Genomic DNA, 24,529 nt, shown 5'->3' on the forward strand with positions numbered 1-24,529 from the left:
TCACCGAAGTAAATACAACTTAATGTCATCAAAATTATGGCTTGATTGGTTGAAATGCTGCACTACAGCTATGGAGGATTTCCTACGAGTATCTGCCCAGTGACCGTTAAGACGTACGCTCATACGTTGACTCGGTTCGCCTATATACTGTTTGTGGCACATTGAGCATTCCAACATATACTCAATATCGGATAAAGTGCACGTGAAACTTGAGTTAGTTTTGTGGACACCATTACTGGCTGTGCTTTTTACAATGCAGTCGGTCTGCAGGTGCCAGCAAGGCTTGCATCTCGGGCGGGAGCAGCTGGCTATGACAGGTTTATTTAAAGGCCCTATTTTAGCATGCACTAAAATATCTTTTAGATTCCTGTTTCTCCGGTAGGTAACCCTTGGCGCTTCCGGGAAAATCTTTTTGGTCGGTCGTTACTGGCTAAAATGGGGTAGTAATTCCGCAGTATATTGTTTACGTTTGGGAGGGCGTTTGGAAATTTAGTTATTAGGGCAGGCGGCCTGGCACTTTCGTTTGTCGCTGTTTGTTGAGCACGTCATTCCTTTTGAGATTAGACGCACCTTGGTACGCCTGATCGAGCGAACTTTTGGGGTGGTTCCTTTTCGTAAAGGTGGACTTGAGTTCGTCTAGGTGCTCTACGTAGTCACTGTCATCACTGCATACTCTTCCAAGCCTGCTGGCTTGTTCTACAAAGATGCCTTGCTTGCAGTGTCTCGGGTGATGGCTTTTGTAATCTGGCTACTGCTGCTTCTCTGTAGGTTTTCTAAAAAGCGTGGTTTTAAGTTTACAACTGTCTAGAATGACGGTAGCATCTAGGAAGTGCACTTCTTTTTCAGAATACTGGCAGGAGAATTTTTTAGTCGGATGCGAAGAATTGAGATGAGATATAAACGTTCCTAGAGTCGCGCGACCGTGCTCCCAAATCACCCAAATCATGAAGATGTCGTTTATGCAGGTGAAGTAAACCTGAGATTTATGCTGAACAGAGTGTAACATGGTGGCTTCAAGTTGTCCCATGAAAATATTGGCATAGGTAGGCGCGAATGTATACCCATGCTGGTCCCAAAAACTTGCAAAAAGTAAGAAGAGTCAAATTCAAAATAAGTGAGAGTTAGAACTAGTTTTAACAAAGTTATGTACACTCCTGGTGCATGTTGGTGCGGGTTCTCTGATAGAGCTTTTGAAATAGCTTCAATTCCTTCGGCGAACAGAATGTTTGTATACAATGAAGCAACGCCAAGAGTAACAAGGAGGGTTCCATTGGGTAGGCGCCCACCCTTATTTATCTCTTCTATTATGCGGAGGAAGTGGGGGGTGTCCTGAACGAATGAAGGAAGAAGAGCCGGAATGTCGGATAGGTAATGATTCAGAAACAGAGATAATGCTTTGGTTGGGGTATCGTTATTCGAAACTATGGGTCTGCAAGGAATGTCGGCAGTGAACAATAATTCTACGGGGACTTTGTGGACTTTTGGGAGGAAGTAAAAACGTCCTGCGTGTTTATTATTCAGTTTCATGAAATTTAGGACAGTGGTCGTTATTACTTCTCTGGATTGCAAATCTGTGAGGCTCTCAAGGATTTTTAGGCTGTATTCCTGGCTCGGATCGTTATCTAAGGGCTTGTAGTGGCAAGGGTTATTGAGCTGTCTTTAAGCTTCATCCTTCTATTTTTCCATAGTTAAAGGACGGACACCTGGCCAAAGACGGACTACACCCTCACTTTCGAGGCGTCAGAATGATTTCCGAAAACATGAAGCACATGCTGAGGAACTCATTTAAGGTGACGCTCCCAACTTCAAGCATCAGCCTCCCGTCTCCGGTCAGCACAGAACAACAGAACCAACCAAACACTCCCAAAAGTAGTGAAATGTCATGTCCACGTACGAGCAGCACATGTGACACCAGCACACGAACCGTGGACATGGCCACAACACCAGCTGTACAGCACCCAAGCAAACAACAATACGACCCACCAAAGACATCACGCTCGTGGTTCACGCAGACCCCAACACGCAGTATAACGCAAACAGGCACACAAACAGGCATCGATGTGGACCTCACCCCTAGCAGCCCCCCTAAACTACTGACTCCAAGCAAAAAAGTGTCACCCCGGAGGTCTGCTCGGAACAAACACAAATGACTACCACCGAGTAGGCCGTATGCTCCAACCCCTAAATCCCGCTCTTTCCTCAAAGCTCGAAAACTAGCCGGAAAACAAACCAACTACAGATTTCCCTTGAAAACGTACTCCTCGTACCTCCGAAGCAAAAAGATCCCCAAACGCCTCCGCCTAAAAGTTAGTTATGCCCTTGGTGATCTCCATCCTGAACAAGCTGCCAGGTGGCAATAATGCTTCGCTTTCCCTCCTAGAAATTCTTAGGGATCACTATACTAGCCAACTCAGCCTCTTCAACAACCAGATTGAAGTTCTTCCGCTAACTGAGCGGGAGGAACTAGATCTCAATAATTTCATAAATAGTTAGGAAAATGATCTTAGCAATCAGCAAGCGGTTAAGTTTCAACGTGACCAGCTTCCCTCGCGATATACAGCTTGCACTGTAGAAAAGTACCCGAACTATGGTGTATTAGGTCATTTAATGTCCACCATCGATAAAGGATTGCTTTAGTAGAACCTCCTTCCCCAGCCAGTAATCCCATAGAAAAAACGGGCTCCCTCGCTACCTGCCCCAGCAACGTTATTGACATTTTGAAAACGCTAACAGCCGACGAAAAAGGTATCCTGGAGCAAGGTCTAACTTTCTGTCCCACAAATACCCTTGTGAATGAATACCAGTTGCATAAAGATATCACTGAATTTTCTCCGCGAATGAGACTAAGCGAGTTTTTTTCGGAAAAGCAGGACCAACCTGATACTAACGAACTCCACGCTCCTAGCACTTGGACTCCAGATACAGATCAATCTCTAGAATTATATCTGTACTTAAAATCAGTATCAAGATAAATATTGGCAACAACTAGGCGATCAAACAAGCGCAAGAACCCAACTCCGTCGAAGCAAGTTACCCTAACTAGCCTATCACCCAGAACCAACCTAGTCATAAAGCCAGCCGACAAAGGTGGTAGCGTAGTTATTTTACCTATGGATAAATGCAAAGATGCAGCTTATAGGCAGCTCAATAACCATTGCCACTACAAGCCCTTAGATAACGATCCGAGCCAGAAATACAGCATAAAATTCCTTCGAAGCCTCTCAGATGTGCGATCAAAGGATTAATTACGACCACTGTCCGAAATTTCATGAAACCGAATAATAAACACGCAGGACGTTTTTACTTCCTCCCAAAAGTCCACAAAGTCCCCGTAGAATTATTGTTCACTGCCGACATTCCTTGCAGACCCATAGTTTCGAATTACGATACCCCAACCAAATCATTATCTCTGTTTCTGAATCATTACCTATCCGACATTCCGGCTCTTCTTCCTTCATTCGTTCAGGACACCCCCCCCTTCCTCCGCATAATAGAAGAGATAAATAAGGGTGGGCGCCTACCCAATGGAACCCTCCTTGTTACTCTTCGCGTTGCTGCATTGTATACAAAAATTCTGTTCGCTGAAGGAATTGAAGCTATTTCAAAAGCTCGATCAGAGAACCCGCACCAACATGCACCAGGAGTGTGCATAACTTTGTTAAAGCTAGTTCTAACTCTCACTTATTTTGAATTTGACTCTTCTTAGTTTTTGCAAGTTTTTGGGACCAGCATGGGTACTCCATTCGCGCCTACCTATGCCAAAATTTTCATGGGACAACTTGAAGCCACCATGTTACACTCTTTTCCGCATAAATCTCAGGTTTACTTCCGCTGCATAAACGACATCTTCATGATTTGGGTGATTTGGGAGCACGGTCGCGCGACTCTAGAAACGTTTATATCTCATCTCAATTCTTCGCATCCGACTGTTAAATTCTCCTGCCAGTATTCTGAAAAAGAAGTGAACTTCCTAGATGCTACCGTCATTCTAGACAACGATAAATTTAAAACCACGCTTTTTAGAAAACTTACAGACAGGCAGCAGTAGCTAGAATATAAAAGCCATCACCCGAGACACTGCAAGCAAGGCATCTTTGTAGGACAAGCCACCAGGCTTAGAAAAGTATGCAGTGATGACAGTGAATACGTAGAGCACTAAGACAAACTCAAGTCCACCCTTATGAACAAGAACCACCCCAAAAGCTCGCTCGATCAGGCGTACCAACGTGTGTCTAATCTCAAAAGGGATGACGTGCTCAACAAGCAGCGGCAAAACGAAAGCGCGAGGCCACCTGCCCTAATTAAATTTTCAAACGCCCTCCCAAACGTAAACAATATACTGCGGAAGTACTACCCCATTTTAGCCAGTAACGACCGACTTAAAAAGACTTTCCCGGAAGCACCAAGGGTTACCTACCGGAGAAACAGGAATCTAAAAGATATTCTAGTGCACGCTAAAATAGGGCCATCAAAGCAACCAGTCATAGCCAGCTGCTCCCGCCCGAGATACAAGCCTTGCAGGCACCTGCAGACCTACTGGATTAGAAAAAGCACGGCTAGTGATTGTGTCCACAAGAATAACTCAAGTTTCACGTGCACTTCATCCGACATTGAGTATATGCTGGAATGCTCAATGTGCCACAAATAGTATATAGGCGAAACGAGTCAACGTATGAGCCTACATCTTAACGGTCACCGGGCAGATACTAGTAGCAAATCCTCCATAGCTGTAGCGCAGCATTTCAACAAACCAGGCCACAATTTTGATGACCTAAAGTTATATATACTTCAGTCAAATTTTAAGTCTCCGAGGTACAGGAAATACCGAGAAACGTATTTATTTAACAAATTCAACTCCATGGAACCTACTTGAATTAATGCTTTTAGGGGCAACTTGGACTCCCTGCGATATTCACCGGAAATAGAGAATTAGGCACTGGACTGAATATACCTTATCCAAAGACTATGACCCACCCGCCGCGGTAGCTCAGTGGCTAAGGCGTTGCGCTGCTGAGCACGATGTCGCGGGTTCGATTCCCGTCCACGGCGGCCGCTTTTCTGATGGAGGCGAAAAGCAAAAACGCCTGTGTGTACGAGATTTCGGCGCACGATAAAGATCCCCAGGTGGTCAAAATTAATCCGGAGCCCTCCACTACGGCGCGCCTCATCGCCTGCGTTGCGTCGGCGTGTTAAACCCCAGAATCAATCAAATCAAAGACTATGACCCTTCCCTCTGATCTATACCTGGTCGCCTAATTTCTTTTTTTATTCCTTAGCTTCTAGCCTAATACTCCCGCATCCCTCCAACCTTTACTTTTGGAATTCCGATTTATTTATTTTATTTCTCTCTTTTTTTTACTCCGCGTGGTCTTGTGTCCCGTACGTCACTCTAACTTTAAGTTTTCGTTTTTGAGTTTCAGGACAGGCCTGTTCCAGGAATGTTGCCGTGGGTGACACGTGCCATTTCAGTTGTCGGGTCATTGCTTTTTCTTCAGTGTGTGGGTTTATGTGGTTTCCCTCCCGGGTTTTTTTCCTCTTTTTTTCTTTTTTCTTTGACCTAGTTATTTCCCCCCTCTCTACCTTCTCTTTTGACCTGAGACTTGTAGATAGTTTCTGATAAGAACCCCACTCTCCGCCTGGTCTGCTTCCGGCGGTTCTGAAAACCTTTCGGTATGCCCCGCGGCGGGTCAACACGCACCCTCTCCTCCTTTCTCTCAAAAAAGGTCCGGGATTTTCAACCCCTGGTGGACTTCTCTGTCACCCTCTTAGCGGCTCAAACTATACAACCTGCTTTCCCCATCAATATCTCCCTTGACATACTCCCAAACCAATCCGCTTTCTCACTTTGATTTCATTCGTTCCTTGTGTCCTTTTACCTGGGGACGTACCCCTATAAAAGCGCTTCAGGCAGGCGAGAGATTGCCCTGGGTATATACAGTAAGAAATGCCGGCAGTCTACAACGCCAAAGAAGGCATAGGAAAGGCGTGGGTTCGGTCCCCACTCTGGGCGCGTGTTTTTCTTTCTTTCTTTCTCACGTAATTAATAAAATAACAAAATAATGTAACGTCACTAACGGTAAAAAAGTGTCTAACCATTCCCCTATGCCTTCTTTGGCGTTGTAGACTGCCGGCATTTCTTACTGCATTTCCAAACGAGCCCCTCATTTCAGAGCCCCATATATATACATATATATATATATAGAAAATGAGGGGCTCGTTGTAAATAAGTCAAACATAAGAATTGGCAGTCACGAAGACCTCGGAAAGCATCTTATATATATATATATATATATATATACATATATATATATATATATATATATATATATATATATATATATATATATATATATATATATATATATATATATATATATATATATAAATATATATATATATATATATATATATATATATATATATATATATATATATATAACATTTTTTGTAGCTATTCAGTGAGTGAGCGTTTCAGCTTCTTTAACACGGCGCGTATAAACAGCATTCACAGCATGTTTACAAGAAGTATTCAGAGCGTTGGATTGGGAACAGGTGGGAGTAAGTGTTAATGGAGATTACCTCAGTAACCTCAGATTTGCTGATGACGTTGCCTTGCTAAGTAACTCGGGGGACGAATTGCAAAGCATGCTTTCGGCACTGAACGAACAGAGTAGAACCCTGGGCCTGAAAATTATAATACAGAAAACTAAAGTAATGATCAATAACCTTGGGACAGCACAGCGATTTCAGATAGGTGGCGAGGCAGTGGAAGTGGTAAGCGAATATATCTACTTAGGCCAAGTTGTGACCCCAGATCCCAACCATGAGGCAGAGATAATTAGAAGGATAAGAATAAGGTGGGGTGAATATGGCAGACATTTTCAGATTATGAATAGCAGCCTACCATTGTCGCTGAATAAGAAAGTGTATGACAGCTGCATCTTACCAGTACTCACCTACGGGGCAGAAACCTGAAGGCTCACTTAGAGGGTTCAACTTAAATTGAGAACGACTCAGCGTGCAATAGAGCAGAAAATGATAGGTGTAATATTAAGGGACAAAAAGAGAGCGGAGTGGGTCAGGGAACACACACCGGCTAAGGACATATTAGTAGAGATTAAGAAAAAGAAATAAACGTGGGCAGGGCATGTAATGCGAAGGCAAGATAACCGCTGGTCATTAAGGGTAACAGAGTGGATCCCTAGAGAAGGCAAGCGTTGCAGGCAGCGGCAGAAAGTTAGATGGGCAGATGAGATCAAGAAGTTTTCGGGGATTAAGTGGTGACAGGTGGCACAGGACCGAGGTAATTGGAGAATAATGGGAGAGGCCTTTGCCCCGTAGTGGTCATAGACAGGCTGATGATGATGATGATGCTATAAACCGTAAAACCAACAAACTTCCACAAATTTCGCTTCAGGGACCTTCCTCCCTTCCCTCTCTCGCTATCTTTCGTCAGGTGCCTGACTTCAACCCCTGCAGTTATGGCGTGCGGCTTTCTCCTCAAGTAACCGTGTTGCGGATGCCCGTGATGCCACACTATAAAGGTTCCACCGTGGTAGAGAGGCTCTTAGGGATACAAACAGCATTCGCTCACGCGAGAAGGAGCTCGCCCACCCGTATGTAGTACTTGTCCGGCACCTCCCATGCATGACGAAAGCAACGTCAGGCCATCAGCCCCCATCAGTTTTAGAGCGCATGCCTACTGCGAAGGTCAAAACTGCGATAAAGCAGAATCTCTGGGTCCCCATATGCCGCCATTGAAACTTGCCCCTGGCAACGTTCCAATCACACACTCAGTCTAGCAAGGGAACCTTAGATACGGAACTGGAGGAGCTCTGGGACATTAGGGGGGATTACTTAGGGTTTAGGAAAATAGAAGGCCAAGAGAAGGCTTCATGGAGGTTCTCAGGGGCCGTGTTCCGTGATTCAGGCGACCCAAGAAAAACAAAAAGAAAAACACGGGGGAGACTTTTAAACGCGCAATCCAATGTGATACTGATATCTGGGGGATCACGTGACGGAAATCATTATCGGATGCTATTCTGATTGCTCCTTTGGGAAATCCGAGAATCACCGGTTGGTGCCTCCACTTGCCTTTCCCTCTCAAATGATGAAGTAGCCGTTTGCTCTCATTTTCTTCCGCTCCCAGTTACACCCCTGTGACTCCGCTTCGGTCGATGCATCATGCAGGAAGATCCGCCGATACAGCGAGAAACCAGCATGGAGTCTAACGCTCTAGTGGTGTCCACATGCCTTCTGGTAAGCAGCCAGCTTGACCCGCCTTTTTTCGGGGGTCTTACCGGGGACGATGTCGAGGAGTGGCTGAAGCAGAACAGCTGCGTAAGCCGATTCAACAGATGCAACAACGTATCGAAGCTGCGAAATCTCCCCTTCAATTATAACGAGGGCGCCAGACAAGGAGACACAATCGCTCCAATGATTTTCACAGCATGTTTACAAGAGGTATTTAGAAAATTGTACTGGAATCACGTGCCGTAAGTGTATATGGTATAAGGGGGATTATAGCTGGGGACCGGCAAGACGCTTGGAAAAAGGCAGAGACCAGAGACGGGTAAGGCAGCGCACACCGCTATCTCGGTGCGTTCAGAGAACGCACCGAGACATCGGTCTGCACTGCCTTACCCGTCTCTGGTCTCTGCCTTTTTCCAAGCGTCTTGCCGGTCCCCAGCTATAATCCCCCTTATACCATATACACTTACCGCCCGTGATTTCAATCCAATTTTCTGAATACCTCTTGTAAACATGCTGTGAATATCATTGGAGCGATTGTGCCTCCTTGTATGGCGCTCTCGTTTAGATAGAAGGGGACATTGCGCGGCTTGAATACATTGTTGCATCTGTTGAATCGGTTTACGGCTAAATACTACCCTAAGCAACCAGTCTGTAGAAACTGCGGCGGCACCCACAATTAGGAAGAGCCTTGTGAACGTACGCTCTTCTGTGCGGCCTGTGAAGAAGATGGCCACCTGGCCCTGGACCCGAAGTGTGCCAGCAGAAAGGCAATCCCGCGACAGCACTCTCCGCGTGTTCAGGACGGGGTTTGTTGGGCGGACTGCGTACGTGGACAATAAAAATCTGCTCGAGAAAGCGGGATGCAATCCCAAACTGTGAAGTCAGATGCGACTTCAGCCACGACCTCTATTAATGAGGCTATTTTGGCACAGCTGGACAGTCTGCGCTCTGAACTCCATCAGCTGCGACATAGAACGCGCAACTCAAGGAAGAGATTTCCACGCTCCGTCAGGGTACTCCTCACCAGAAGCAGCTATAACGAAAGACTGATTCATCTAAGCTTCCTCCAAAATGAGCGCAACGTATGCGCCCGAACATTTCGTGAACCAGCACCGCAATAGCAGTGCTAACAATAAACGCACCCCGAAATCTCAACAGCATCCAAAGGAAAGTTCGGATTTTATGCAAATCCTTGAATTCATTCGCGCGGACCTTTTAACAGGAATGGCGTGAACACCAAACAGATATAGAAAGGCTCCATACTCTTTCCGACAGTTACGCCTCGGAAACAAAGGCCATGCTGCAATTAATCACCAGTAAACTCCCGGGACTGCCCAATGAGGTTGAACCGCCCCCTAGAAAGGTTGCTCTGACAAGAAACGCTCAAGAAACAGTTGCAAGAAACGCTCTGACTCAATGAAGCACTCCCTTAAGATACTACAGTAGAACTGCCGTAGTTTTACTCAAACCAGCTCCATACTTTCAAACCGCCCCCCTCACATTTCATTCTTCATAATTCTACTTCAGGAAACGCGGGTCACTTGTCAAGTCTATAGCTTTACTACTTTTACAGAACCTTGAATTACGAGAAGGGGCCCAGGACGTAGCCCACATTGCACGCCCTCAAATATTGAACAAACGGCGGTCCTGGTCAGATCAGACCTTGGTTGTTACAAAATGTTTGTCCCTGGCCAAAATTCTGAACATCATGAGGCTGTCATCGTCCACCTGCGCCTCCCGGACGGCAAGCCACTGATTGCAGCCTCGGTTTATTACAGACCAGCAACTGCCTCTCAAAAATCTATTGCGAGCAACTGGCTTCGGCAGTTGGTATTTAAATATCCCAGAACACCAATCATTATCGGGGGGGACTTTAATGCCAAAAGTACGACCTCAGGTTATGCTCAAACAGATGGCCGTGGTGCTCGCTTCGAAGAAACCTCGGAAGAATGTAACCTCATTATCATCGGTGATCCTATGCAACACACGTGAATTTGCCTACATCCGAAGCAACAGAACTCCTCCCGGGCCTTACTTTAGCTTCGCCTCGCAGTGTCAGGGACTGGAGCCCATTTACAACAACGTGGGGCAGCGATCATTATCCTATTCTTATCACTCTAACGGAAAGCGCTTCCGAACACGCCAGTGCCTACCCCGAATCAATTGGACAACCTTCTGGCACATGTCCTCTTTGTCCACGCCTCAATCACTCGAACATATCATTACTACTTTCCAGGAAGCCAAAGATCTGTCTGGTGAATACATTGACTGTGACGACAAAAGCTCAGCTACGGACGCCCACATGGCGAACCTGTGGAAAAGAGCTCAAACACTAACCAGCCCGTACCTTGCTAGCGGGAAACGTCAGCTTGATCTCCTCAAGATGGGAAAACAATATAAGCTTATTAGGGAATACCAACGCTCACTCGCCAACGAACAATGGCACAGCCTCTGTTCAAGACTTGGCAAGGAACGCGGCCTCTCCAGTTATGGCAGGTGTACCGTGGGATGTCCGGCAAGCGCAAGCATAAGTCTACGCTGTTTTCCACACTCACTCTAAAGGACACCCCTGAAGCTGTGGAACAGTAGCTCATAACTACGTTTTTTTCCCACGCTTCCCCACACCTCATCTCCCTCTACCCAACATACCAGTATCGGAGCCTGTTGAGGAGCTAGATCTCTCTTTCACCTTTGCGGAGCTCCAGGCTGCCCTCCACCAAGGCAAACCACGTTTGGCACCGGGCCATGATGGGCTCACCTGGCAGCACCTTTGCGACCTGGATGAAGCTACCCACCTAATACTTATGGACGTTATCAATGACCTTTGGGCTGCAGGGACCGTTCCGGACAACATCAAGCTCGCGCTCGTGCATCCCATTCCAAAGCCTAAGAAAGACCCATCCAACATGACTAACCTTCGGCCCTTTTTCTTGACACCAACAATCGGCAAACTCATAGAGCGTCTCATAAATAATCGCATGAAACACTACATAGAATACGTCCGGCCATGGCTGCACCCATCACAAACTGGTTTCCGGCCATATTTGGGTACCCACGACTGTTCATGGTTGCTGCGACGAGTGATCAATCGCACTTCCACAGTAGGCAACCCCGACTACGTACTTGCCATTGACATGCGTAAAGCGTTTGATCGCGGGAGCCAAACTGCAATCCTTACTGAATTGGCACAAGCATTCCCAAGCCAGCGAGCCCAAAAGTGGATCCGATCCTTTCTAGCCAACCGCCCCATACGTCTGAGCACCACGCACCAGGGATGGAGCCCCAAGACCTGTTACCTGGACAGGGTCTTGCCTCAAGGCTCTACCCTTGAACCTGCGTTTTTCAATTTGGCAATGGCCCGTGTAGCATGGCAACTAGAAAAGGATTCTGCTGCACGCTTCGCGATCTATGCTGATGATCTTTCTGTATGGACCGAAGCTGCAGACTACACATCAACGGAAGACATGATCACTTAGTTGCAGGCCGAAGCGCACAGCCTCACGTCGAACCTTCCAACGTTAGGGCTAGACTTGGCTCCTGAAAAAACAGAGTTCTTGGCGGTGCACGGACGGCATCAGATACCTCCTGATATTTACCACGCCATGTATCTGTCTGGCACACCAATTAGGTCTCTGTGCGGCAAAAATGCACTGTTGGGTATCCGATTGGCCAGTCACAACAGCGCACAGTGCTGGATAAAGCAACTTCGATGTACCTGGAAGTCAATGCGTCATATTATCTCTAGAATGTCAAATAATTACGGAGGGTCCCAACAAGCGGCTTGCATTACCCTAGCATGAGCTTGCATTACCCTGCATTACTCTAGGCCGCCTTCTCTACGGCGCCCCTGTATATACCCTCTGAAACAGTCACAAGAAGCAATTAGCAGTACTGCACAGGGCCACGCTCCGAACAGTAACTGGTTTGCCGCGACATACCCGTATAGATTCCCTCGAAAAGGCAGCTCCTCTGCCTCCTCTGGAAGCCCTGCCTTCTGAAGCTGCCCTCCAACATGAACAACGTCGATCTCTTAGGGGTCAGGGAGCGGCGCTCGAAGCGTGGGATGCTCCACCACTGAGTCCGGCGTCGCCTGCCCCCTGGGAAAGGCCACTTCTGACATCGCCACATCAGCGACCTGGCATTCTCAAAGCAAGGAGGTGTGCTCGCCAAAAATTTCTTTATCGCATCCTGGGGGCGAAGCTCCCAGATGAAACTGACATCTTGACTGATGCCAGCCTGGACCACCACCAACTGGGCCTCACGTGGCACTGTCCAGCCTGACCCGAATTTGATGGTTCCATTACAAAACATATACTTAATCTGTCTCCCACTGAAGCCGAACTGCGTGGCTTCAGTGGACAGATCCATTCACTGGACCATCTTGCCTACAACGTCTCTGCTCCAGTACCTGCCTGCATTCATATTCTCACTGACTCCAAAAATGCTATTGACGAGTTCAACAAGGCTTTCTCTGACCACCCTACTGTCCACCAGATGCAAGCTATGGTCAGCACACTCGCTCAGATTGGCAGTAACACTCGCCTGGCATGGATACCGGGACACATGATGCAGGGACATGGCAATCAGACCACGCACTCTGCGGCTAGAGAGAGCGTTTTCGTAACCCCTCTGCTGGATGACCAATCCCCTGCTGCTGTTTCGCCCACCTCCTTTCGCCTGCAGCTGGACCACGCTCGCCACGCGCGCCGATGCCGCCTAGCACCAAGCACTCCGCGTGGCTACCTACACGGCGTCCCTTCCCTACCACGCTCAGCCAAAATTTTCATTTATAAGACTCTTGCGAACGCTGCTGTCACTCCTCACATAATATACAAATGGATTCAACATGGAACGTCACTACCCCCCCGTTGTCCGCACTGTTCAGCGACTTCTATCGCGGACCTAAACCATTTAATCTGGCACTGCACTGCATTATCAGACCATCGATATATTATCGAAAATGCACTCCCAAATGGTTCTTCACCAGCTAATCCCCTATACCATGACCCCCAATTCCTTGCCGCACTTGGAACATTTTTCCTTTGAGAGCGGTCTGGCTCGAGTAGTGTGACCCGGGGCCTACAACCCATTCGGTCCCTCAAACTGGACAATTTGTTCCTCAATGGACAATTAGATCCTCTACGGCCCTTGAAGATTCAAGAAGTGTTATTCCTCCCTTCCTGCTATTACCATTTCCCCCTCTGGCCAACCGGCTCTCCCTTCCCAATAAAGGACTTTACTAGTACTGCTACTCTTAGAGCAAGCCACGCGATGCTGACTGTGCCCCTAAACGGAAGTCAGAGCGGCACTCATAAAGATTAGGCCTGGATCAGCACCTGGGCAAGATGGTGTAACCAATAAACTTCTTCGAATTTTAGACGACAACTCCATCTACCTCCTCACACAGTACTATAATCTCTATTGAACCACAGGCACTTTGCCTCCTTCATAGAAGCACGCTAAAATAACTCTAATACCTAAACCGGGCAAACCATTGAAATTGGAGTATCTCCGCCCAATATCCCTCACTTCATGCGTAGGGAAAGTTCTTGAGCACATCATCTATGCCCGCTTAGTTCAACATCTTACCAAAACCAATGCACTTCCCCACACCATGCTAGGCTTCAGGCAGGGTCTTTCGACACAGGATCTGCTTTTGCAACTTCAACATGAGATCATTGTCCCGGCCTCTAAAGTAGATACAGCTGCTATTCTAGCACTAGATCTCACCAAAGCCTTCGACAGAGTTTCACACCGAGCTATACTCCAAAATCTGGCAATGTGTAACCCCGGGCAACGGGTTTATACATATATTAAAGAATTTCTTACTAATCGTACTGCCGTGATTCACATCGGTGATTTAGTATCGGACACCAATCACATGCCCTCCTTTGGTACCCCTCAAGGTGCAGTTCTTTCTCCTCTCCTCTTTAGTCTGGCTCTCCTTAATCTCCCTAAGCGTTTAGCTCAAATTCCACATCTTAGACATAGTCTATATGCTGATGATATTACTGTGTGGTGCGCCGGAGGTAGTGATGCACAAATTGAGGAGGCGCTTCAGTCAGGCACAGGCATCATCGTAGCAGAAGTGGCACTGGCCGGTCTTGAATGCTCCCCAAGTAGGTCGGAGCTCTTGACCCTCCCTGCCCTCCGCCGGTCACGCTCCACTCCAGACGTAACTATACGAATACAAAATAATCCCATACCATGTGCCCCTATTCTTAAAGTCCTCGGTTTGCCATACAGCGCCACAGAGCCAATCCACGATTTATCTCTCAACTCACCTCACAAGTCAACCTAACTATTGGCCTCATCCGTCGCGTAACGGCTCGAAACAAAGGAATGACGGAATTTGAGCGCCTCCGGCTGGTTCAAGCATTCGTGCTCAGTCGCCTGACACACGCCCTCCCGTACCTTAACTCGAGTAAAAAGGAGCTGTCTTAAATCAATTGCCTCATACGAAAAATATACAAAGCGGCGCTTTTACTCCCTCAAAGTACTTCCACTGCCAAACTGGAACGCCTCGGCATTTACAACACAGCTGAAGAGCTCATAGAAGCTCATTCTTTTAGTCAACTTTCCCACCTTTCTACCACTTCTACTGGCAGATACATCCTAGAGTCGCTCGGGCTTCATGCACCGATTGTTACTGACTCCAGAGTCTACATCCCACCCGACTTGCACAATCTCCTGCTTGTGCGGCCGATTCCTCGCAATATGCACTCGGAGCACAATATTAAATGCCGTGAACATCGCGAACGCGTTCTAGCTCGCAAATACCCCATGGGCCAGTCCACCGCCTATGTGGACGCCGCGAGTTATACCCATCACAACGCCTACGCAGTCACCGCCATCTTTGATCCAAACGCAACCTCTTACCATTCACTCACTATCCGAACGCGCTCCCCTGCCACGGCGGAAGAGGCGGCTATTGCACTAGCACTGACTCATCGACCTACCCCAACAATTGTTATCTCCGATTCGAAAACGGCCATTCGAAATTTCGCCCGGGGGATTATTTCCCCGCAGGATCTCAAAATTCTCCTTCAAAATCCTCCCACTTCCCATGCGGAGTTGGTTTGGACTCCTGCCCATGCGGGGCTGGAAGGAAACGAAGCGGCTAACCTTGCAGCTCGAGAGCTAACCGACCGAGCTGCGCCAGGTCGCACCCTTTCCCATGGAGCCCAATCAACCCGCGACAGCGTCCTGACTTTCCAGGAAATTACCTGCCGCTACCGCCTCTCTCGCCGGCGCTACCCTCCACCCCATTGGTCACTCTCTATTACCGAGGAACGGTACTGGCGCCTTCTCCAAACCAATACCCTCCCCTGTCGCACCAGACTACATGCAATTTATCCATCTGTATTTCCCTCTCCCTAATGTCCCGACTGTGGAGCCCACGAAACAGGTGCTCATATAATTTGGCAATGCCCTCAAAACTCATTCCCTCTCATCTCTTGTGTGGAGCACTGGGAGGCGGCGTTAGGCAGCTCGGATCCGCGGGTCCAGCAAGGACTCGCTGAACGAGCAGCCCAGGTCACCGGCGCCCTCCAAGCGCTGGTCACCACTCGCCGTTGACCCAACAGCTCCAGAATCAAGTTCTTTCTCTCTCTCTCTCTCTCTCTCTCTCTCTTCTTCTCTCGCGCACCAACTTTGCGCCTGTCATCATCATGCGGCCCAAATTAGTCCTTCCTCCGGCACATACCCCGTCGGTTGTACAGGGGGGAATGGCGCACACTAACCGCAAGGTATATCATCGTGTCGGAGACTACTATCTCCAGTACAATGAAATATTTCTGAGTAACCTCAGATTTTCTGATGACGTTGCCTTGCTAAGTAACTCGGGGGACAAATGTGAAGGCATTATTAGCGCGCTGCACAACCACCGTAGAATCGTGGGCTTTAAAGTTAATATGCAGAAAAAATAAATTGGTGCCTAATAACCTCAGGACAGCACAACGGTTGGACCTAGGTGAGAGGCAGGGGAAGTGGTACGTGAATTTATATACTTTTAGTGAACCTCGATGTCCTCCGGCTGCCAAGGCATCGTGAGAGAGTGGAGAGCACATGTCTAGTAAGAATGACGGCGTTAATCGAACTGGATGCGGGTGGAGCGCGAGTGCGTGCTATGGCTTCGTGAGTGCTGATGAAACTGATGATGATGCACTGTCGTCTGCTACAGCGAAGAAAAGGAAGAAGTACAACCCTCTCCTCCGCCGACAGAAGACGCAAGTGGGAAACAGTTGAATTGCCTTTGCAGTGCGAATGAATTTCTTGGACTATTCCTTCTCTCTAGTCTTCGGCCTTCCAAGCATATTCAAATGTCTCTTTGGTACACGTGAGCGAGTAGTACCCAGCACCTCTTGCGAATTTGAATCAGGGTGTTTCGCACTTCTTCATGCAGGACATGTGCGTAAGCATGCTGCATCGCGAAAGATGTTAAGTTCTTCCTTGGTTTCTTCTTCCAAGTGCGCTCCAGTCGTTGCGTTATACCTTCTCACTAGATAGGCATATTTTCTATAGTCTTTTTGTTAATCTGTGGTGCCACATCGTCGAAAAAGCAAGGCTATCCCCTCTGTAAAGGCTTGGTGTCTACACGAAAACTTTTTTTCGCCAGTTTGTTCGTTCGAATGCTATTTTCAAGTGTGTCATCAGCAGTGCGCTGTCCGAGATTTGCTCTTCGGTGTATTTTACAATGTTTGCAAAGTCTGAACCGCGCAGCAGAGCTTTCGATTCCTCGTTGGCTTCCACGCACGGTCGCAGCACGATAGCGTTGGAACAGTGTCTTGAATTTTCTTCCAATGGCAGTGGGCCTTCAACGTTCCAGCCCAACAAAGTTTCTACTGCTTTAAAAGTTGGCATCACTGCCCTAATGTTACCTGTTAGAAGTTCCCAGTATAGTTCACCACAATAACAATACTTGTTGTCATTTCGCTTAGTCTGTGCGCTGAAGGCCCATGCGTCCAAGTGCATTTCTCTCATTCTTTTTAAAATTCGGTCTTAAGGTGTAGGAATATGCACGTTACATATCACCTTGATTTTGAGTGCTTCAATCTGCACTGGCCTTCCTGTTATTCTGGCAACGATGAAGGCTAACACTTTTTTATAGGTTCTTATCGTTTTATTATCTCCAAAGACTTCCGCAGTCACCGTTTTCTCTTCTGAGAACTCCGGTCCTAGTTTCTTGGACGCCTCTGAAGTGTTGAAGCTTCGTTGGCTTCCGCTGTCGAAAAGATTTTGGTGTAGTCCAGAGAATGTGGCACCCGCGGCTGTTTCGGTGAAAGTATAGAGGAGGACCATGGGGCGAGGTTTTGAAAACAATCTGGTAGAAGTGTGGGTCCCATTCTCCATGCTAGGAACGTCTGACATGCACATGGTGGTTGCATGCTTCCGCGAACGCTTGGCGCACTGCAGCCGACCTCGGCAGTCTTTCGACAAGTGACCCTTTTTACGCAGTGGCAGCATCGACCTTGCTTAGTGAGCAGCTGTTTCTTGCGTGTGATGTTCCACACCTCGCAATCCCAGACCTCTAAACGACGCCTGGTGGAATGACAGAACAAGCAGCGCTGAATGTTGTTTGCTAAAGTTTGTAGAGCCGACACGGTGTGTAGCTTCTGTTACTGCGTCAATGTAGCTCTTCTGGGGTCAGAGCCACGGCTGAGGTTCTTGCTCCTGTATGCTGCTCCACGGCTTCTGGACAGTGAACTTGACGGTCGATGAACTTGAGATGCTACTGAATCTCTTGTTCGGCCTGTCTCCTCTGGTTCTGTCGGTAACTTATTGCTTGCGTTGAGGTGAATGTCATTGCTGAAGGCATCGTTGGGCTGAAGCGCACGTGAAACTTCAGAACCATGTGGCATGGCAGTATCTGAGTAGGATCTATTCTAGCATTAGAGAGTAATTACCAGGAATAATGCCAAGTGCCTTTAAGCTTCATACGTGTATTTGGACCTCGTCGTATAGCTGCCGAAGCTGATGCATGTTCGCAGCAGATGAAACTGGTTTCAAGCCCAGAAGGCTTCTGAGGTGATCTTGTACGATGAGGCTTTCGTCACGGAAGCGCTTTCTAAAATGTTGATGGCGTTTTGTAGCACTGTTCGCTCTACTGGAGCCCAGAGGTGGCCGATGCGGCAGCGCCAGTCACGAGGGTGTTCAGATGGATGACGTTGTCTACAGTGCTCAGGTCATCGTGGTTATGCACAGCCGACCCGAACGGCATCCAAAAGCGCTGCCAGCTTTTCTGGTTTCCATCAAACTTTACGAGGTCAAACTTAGGCAACTTAGCCCTGCTCGTGGTCGGCGTCTGGTAAGTAGGCTGTCGTGTAGGCCGTGATGCGAACGCATCTTGCAACCTGAACCCCAGGGCCGCTCTGTTTCACAAACTTCTCCCAATATTTTCCCGCGTCTGAGGTTTCACTGTGCAAAAGGTCGGCTGGTGTCTCATCACATTTCTTGTCAAGAGTATTTATCTGAAGGTGAAGTGCCTCGGTTTTTTTAGTCAGTACACTGACTTCGAAAGCCGAAAACACTGGTTGCCCTCGATGTGCCCCTTCCGCTTCGGTTATTATGCCGTCTTGTCGTGAGTGGAGACTGGCAACGTCGGAGTAGCCGTTTTATGGCGATCAGCTGGCAGCCGGAGATTCTGGGGTTAAGGTCGCAGGTGTCGCGGTGGTTTACAGGCTTACACGGCGCCGTTTGTCGATGAGGTTGGCTTTGTCTTGAAATCCCGACTTTCGGCACCGTGTAGTGGACCTCGAAGTCCTCCGGCTGCGAAGCGGTTGTGAGAGAGCAGAGAGCACACGTCTATTGAGAATGAGGGCTTTAATATAACTGAATCCGGGTCCAGAGCGAGCGCCTGCCACCCATTCGTCGGTGCTCATGAAACAGATGATGATGCACCGTCGTCTGCTACAGCGTAGAAAGGAAAGAAGTTCCAACACCACTCAAGCCAAGCAGTGACCCAAGATTCAACGATGAGGCAAATATAACGTAAAAGTATAAGAACGGATGAAAGTGCATACGGCAGGCATTCACAGATAATGAATGGAACCCTGCCATTGTCTCTGAACAAAGTGTATGACACTGCACCTTACCGGCATTGACCTACGGTGGATAAACGGGAAGGCCCACTAAGAGGGTTAAACATAAATTGAGGACGACTCAGCCAGCAAAGGAGCGGAAGCTGATAGGTGTAACATTAGGGGCCAAGAAGAGAGCTCAGTGGGCGAGGTTAGAAATGCGTAATGAAGACATATTACTAGAAATAAGAGGAAGAAATCGATGTGGGCGGGTAACGTAATACCAAGGCAAGAAACCGTTGGTCATTTAGAGGGACACCGTCGATTCGTGGAGAAAGCAAGCGTCGCAGGATGTGGGAGAAAGTTAAATGGGCAGATGAGATAAATGCGTTTGCTGGGATCAATCAGGCACAGTTATCACAAGACCTGCATAACTGGAGATTCATGAGGGATGCATTTGCCTTGCAGTGGGCGTAGACAGGCTGATAATGATGATGCCCATGACCACACGACGCCGGGAAGACATAGTTTATCAACACCACATGGCGCATAAGAGATTCGATCACCTTCACGAAATGACTACGTTAGTTTTTCGGCACCCCGCCCGTGTGCTCGAATTGCTCCAGAAGTAAACTGAGCTGTCGCGTGCGATATGCTGAAGAAACCGCTGGATGCCTAAAAACATGCCCGAAGCGTACAAGCGTAAAAACATGCCCGAAGCCGCGTTCGGTTCGGTCGCACAACAGGTGGGGACGTGCGCAACACCCTCTCTCGCCGCGTTAGGTTCGCGCGCAAGAACAGGTGGGGCGCTCGCATCGTGCTCTCTCGCCGTGGTCGGTTCGCGCTTAAAACATAAGTCGTTCGCGCGCGCTGCGGTCGCTAACCTCTGGGGCGTGATCGTGACGTCAGCATCACGCGTTCGCGTGGTGGCGATTTTGGCGCTATAACACTCTCTCGCGAGGGGAATTGGATTGGACGCGATTGGATTGGCTGGGATTGGCTTGGATTTGGACTGGATTGGATTAAAGTGGATTGTGTTGGATTGTGTTGCGTCATAGTCGCGCTACGTTGCGTCATAGCCGCGGCAGGGGGTTCACGGCACGTTTCACCATCGACTTCATCGACAATGTCTACGCTGGAAGACAACAATTACAACAACAACAACCAATACGTAATCCATAGGACTTGCAGGCGCCCCCCCCCCCCCCCGCAGAAATGCTCTGCATTTGATCGTGCCCCTCGCGAGGGGGATGTTTCTTTTTCTATAATCTCGTACGCAGAACTGCTGCAAAGAGGGAAGCGGTATTGTATTCTTTCTTTGCACGAAAGAAGAAGAAAGAGACAGCCACTACAGAAAAGTCAGAGATAACAGTGAGAGGGCGTAAGTACGAAGTGTGGGCCTACAGAACAGCCCTGCATCACACGGTGAAGAATCACCAGGAGAATGGAGAAAAACAAAACTCCCGACGACAGCGATGAAACGGTGGTCAACGGATGCCTGTCGGTGGCGCTAGAAGCCAGGAGAGTTAGAAAGACAGCAAAGTTAATCGTCGTCTTCACGGGAACGAAGGTATCGAACTACTTGACTAACAGATCGGCGCAGCTGAGTTGCCTTTATACTATACAAAGGTGAACGTGTGCTGCCAATTTGGGTCAGTATGCTACCGAGAAGTGTGCCCCAAACCAAGCGCATAACGATGTCCCGGATGGGACAAACTCGCCCGAGTGGAAGAACACCAGTGCAAATCAAAATGCAAGCTATGCGTGGATCAAATCACGGGTTATTGGGCCTGTAAGGCACGCTTCAAAACTGCCTATGTGGTCCCGAAAAGACAATGGGAGCGACCCCTTGCTCCCGAAGAAGAAGAGCATCTGCTGCTGGAGCTAGATTTCCCGAAAGTACGTTCCTCAAGCAAGACGAGTTGCCCAGCAAGGGGGAACCTCGCTATCGAAAGACAGATCGCCCTTGAGCGGCTGAATTCTACGCAGGCAGAGTTGAGGCCTCGGCTTCACTTAGAAGGGAAGGTCTCCGTCGAGAAAGTGCGTGAGTTGGCCGTACAAGTACAAGGGTACAAGGAGGACCGCCGAAAAAGAGCTCAAGAAGAAACAACAAAAACAAAGGAAACAGAACGAAGCAATAGAAGCTCTTCGAGAAGAAAACAGAGAATGACGTAGGGTGCTGAAAAAACAATTATGAAACAATGCAGAACATCTGCGTAATTAACAACGGCAACACTACCGCGAGGCCCCCGGCCGCGTCAGCGGCAAGACGCCCGTCCTAAGAGCAGCCGTTACAGGTAACAAAGGACGTCCAGGAACCAGAAAGCCGGCCAATAAAGAAGATAACGACCGAAAAGCGCGGCACCAGGGAGATCAGTAGCATCGTAGTCGGCATGAAAGAAAGACTATGCGGCATCGAGGTTCGCGCATGGACGACAGGTTGAACTAATGGAAGCGCAAATGGAACAGATATCGAGTAGATGAACGCGGCCATCGCGGAGAACAGCGGGGCTACGAGCAGTTTCTTAGAATAGATCCGGCCAGCAGCTACGAAGCCAAATGGAAGCAGTTACCAATATCACGACCAGCGCATGCGGTGCAGGGACAGATAATGGGAACAGTACAACCATGGACACACAACCAACAGTGATCGCCTGTGACAGAAACTGACTCGGACTGGAAATGATACAAGCAGTAAAACTGCAACACGTCAAAAAGAGCAATCCCACCAGGGGGTGGGATTGCTCTTCAAGAGCAATTCACTTTATTTCCGTCTTTCAAAACTGTTCGCCTGTTTCAATGATAATAAATAACCTACAGCACTCTAACCCTTGTTTCTTTGACATTCTTGACTGTCAACCGTTATTTCTATCTCAATAACCCTAATTATCCATCTCGTTCACTATATGTAAATGCTCCGTAAATTAGGACAGAATAACGGTTGGCAGTAAAGAAAACCTCGGAAAGAAAAAGGGGCGAACGCGGTAGGTCATGGAAACAGATGAAGAATTTTTTCAGTCAGAAAAAAAGTGGCGAAAAAATGCCCGCCGGGTGGGATCCGAACCCACGACCTCCAGAATAGACCGGTCTGGTGCGATGACCACTACGCTACCGGCGAGGCTATTCCCCCAGCACTTTCGTGGGTATTTACTAGGGCACTTTTTGTTTCCTGCACTTGGGGATGGTAGCAAGCGCCACTCGGACTACTCGGGGTGAAGGGGACCTTCTTTTTAACCCCCGGGCCGTGACTCGAGTGTCTACGACATGTCGAAAGTGGTCGACCGGCGTTAAACCACCTTAAGCTACCTTTCCCACCGAGACTGCCAGAACAGAGGCCCTCACTACGCATGTAGCGAATCAGAAATGGGAAATGATGGGCTCCGTAAAAAAAATACAGAATAAGGATTGGCAGCCAAGAAAACCTCGGAAAGCAAAGGGGCGAATGCGGTAGCTCATAGAAACAGATGAAGAAATTTTTGAGTCAGAAAGTGGTGAAAAAATACGCGCCGCTTGGGATCCGAACCCACGACCTCCAGAATACCGGTCTGGTGCGAAAAGGTCCCCTTCACCACGAGTAGTCCGAGTGGCGCTGGCTACCACCCCCAAGTTCAGGAAAGAAAATTACCTTAACATAAATACCCAAGAAAGTGGTGGGGGAACAGACACGCCGGTAACGTAGTTTTCATCGCACCAGACCGATATTCTGTAGTTCGTGGGTTCGGATTTCATGTTCGCATTTCTGTAGTTCAGCTCGTGTAAGGTAGGCAGAGATGACGGTTTGCGTGGCCTTTTATTCCAACACTCGGGCCAAGGAAAGAGGCCACGTGGTGATGATGATCATTTACAGATGATGATGATGCAGAGCTCAGCGGGGCCAACACTGATGATAGTGGGTGATTATGGAGAAAAGCCGGTAACCTAATCTAAATTACTTGAGCGTAGTCACGGGCAGGGTGTCGAACCGGAATTTTTTCGGGTTCGGTTCGGGTTCGGGTTCAAGCCTTTCGGGTTCGGTTCGGGTTCAGTTCCAGAGCACCATTCCGTTCCGGTTCGAACCGGTTCGAACCGGTTCAAACGGGTTCAAACGGGTTCGAAGAAAAAAAGCAGGCGTGATTTTTCTGTTAATTTTTTTTTGCTCGTTTTTCGTTTCCTTATAAAGTCGGCATAAAAACAGTCATAATGAAGGTTTCTTTGTCCAAATATTTTGTCTTTGCCAAACTAATGCGACCCTGCAACACTTTTTTCAACTTTTTTTCTAAATCTTGAGTGCTTGCAGAAAGTAGCCAACCAACACATTAGATTATGGGGTCGCAATGTGCCTCAGCCAAAAATTACTGCTACCTCCTCGTCAGATAACTTAGAAACTTGCTCAAAATATTTTTCTCTCCTTCCCGGTCTTCGCATTCTTCGACCGCTGAATGACGTCATTACAGTGGTGTAGCGACTGTTTGCCGGCTTTCCTTAAGTTGCAGAATAGAACGCATTTGATAGCCACTTAAAAAAAAAGCCACAAAAGCGAAGCAGAAACGGAAGGCGTGTCCGCAGCGACGAGCAAATCACGCACTGTTGCTCTGTGCTGGCAATAGCTATAGTTTTCACAGTGCTTCCAGATGCGAAGAAGAGTGAAAGCGTTTATGGAAAGTGTTGATTTATTTATTTACTGCTTTTTTGTTTATTTATTTTTATTTATTTATTTATTTATTTATTTATTTATTTATTTATTTATTTATTTATTTATTTATTTATTTATTTATTTATTTATTTATTTATTTATTTATTTATTTATTTGTTTGTTTGTTGTGTTTAGCGCGCCCACGCAACGCCGACGGCGAGGCGCGCCATAGTGAAGGGCTCCGGAATAATTTTGACTACCTGGGGATCTTTACGTGCGCCGAAATTTCGCACACACGAACGTTTTCGCTTTTCGCTTCCATCAGAGAAGTGGCCGCCGCGGCCGGGAATCTAAATCGCGTCTGTGTGCTCAGTAGCAACGCCTTAGCCACTGAGCCACCGCGGCGACTTTAGCTAAAGTGTTGAAGAGCTCCTTTAACTGTACCTGCAAAATGTTTTCTATGGTAGTGTGACGAGTATGTGGCGCCGACTGCCAAGCGTGGGAGGTGGCATTTAGAGAAATTTCCTTCTGCTCCTCTTTTATCTGCTAACAGAACTGTTAGAAAGAAAGAATGGATACAAAGACTCATTGGACGGCGTGTATAGGACGGCATTGGATAGGGAAGCACCGGAGATAGGAACTTGCT

Source organism: Haemaphysalis longicornis, unplaced genomic scaffold (genome assembly GCF_048455015.1).
Source record: "Haemaphysalis longicornis isolate Haplotype H1 unplaced genomic scaffold, Haemaphysalis longicornis Haplotype H1 scaffold_16, whole genome shotgun sequence".
In the NCBI taxonomy this organism is placed as follows: Eukaryota; Metazoa; Arthropoda; class Arachnida; order Ixodida; family Ixodidae; genus Haemaphysalis; species Haemaphysalis longicornis.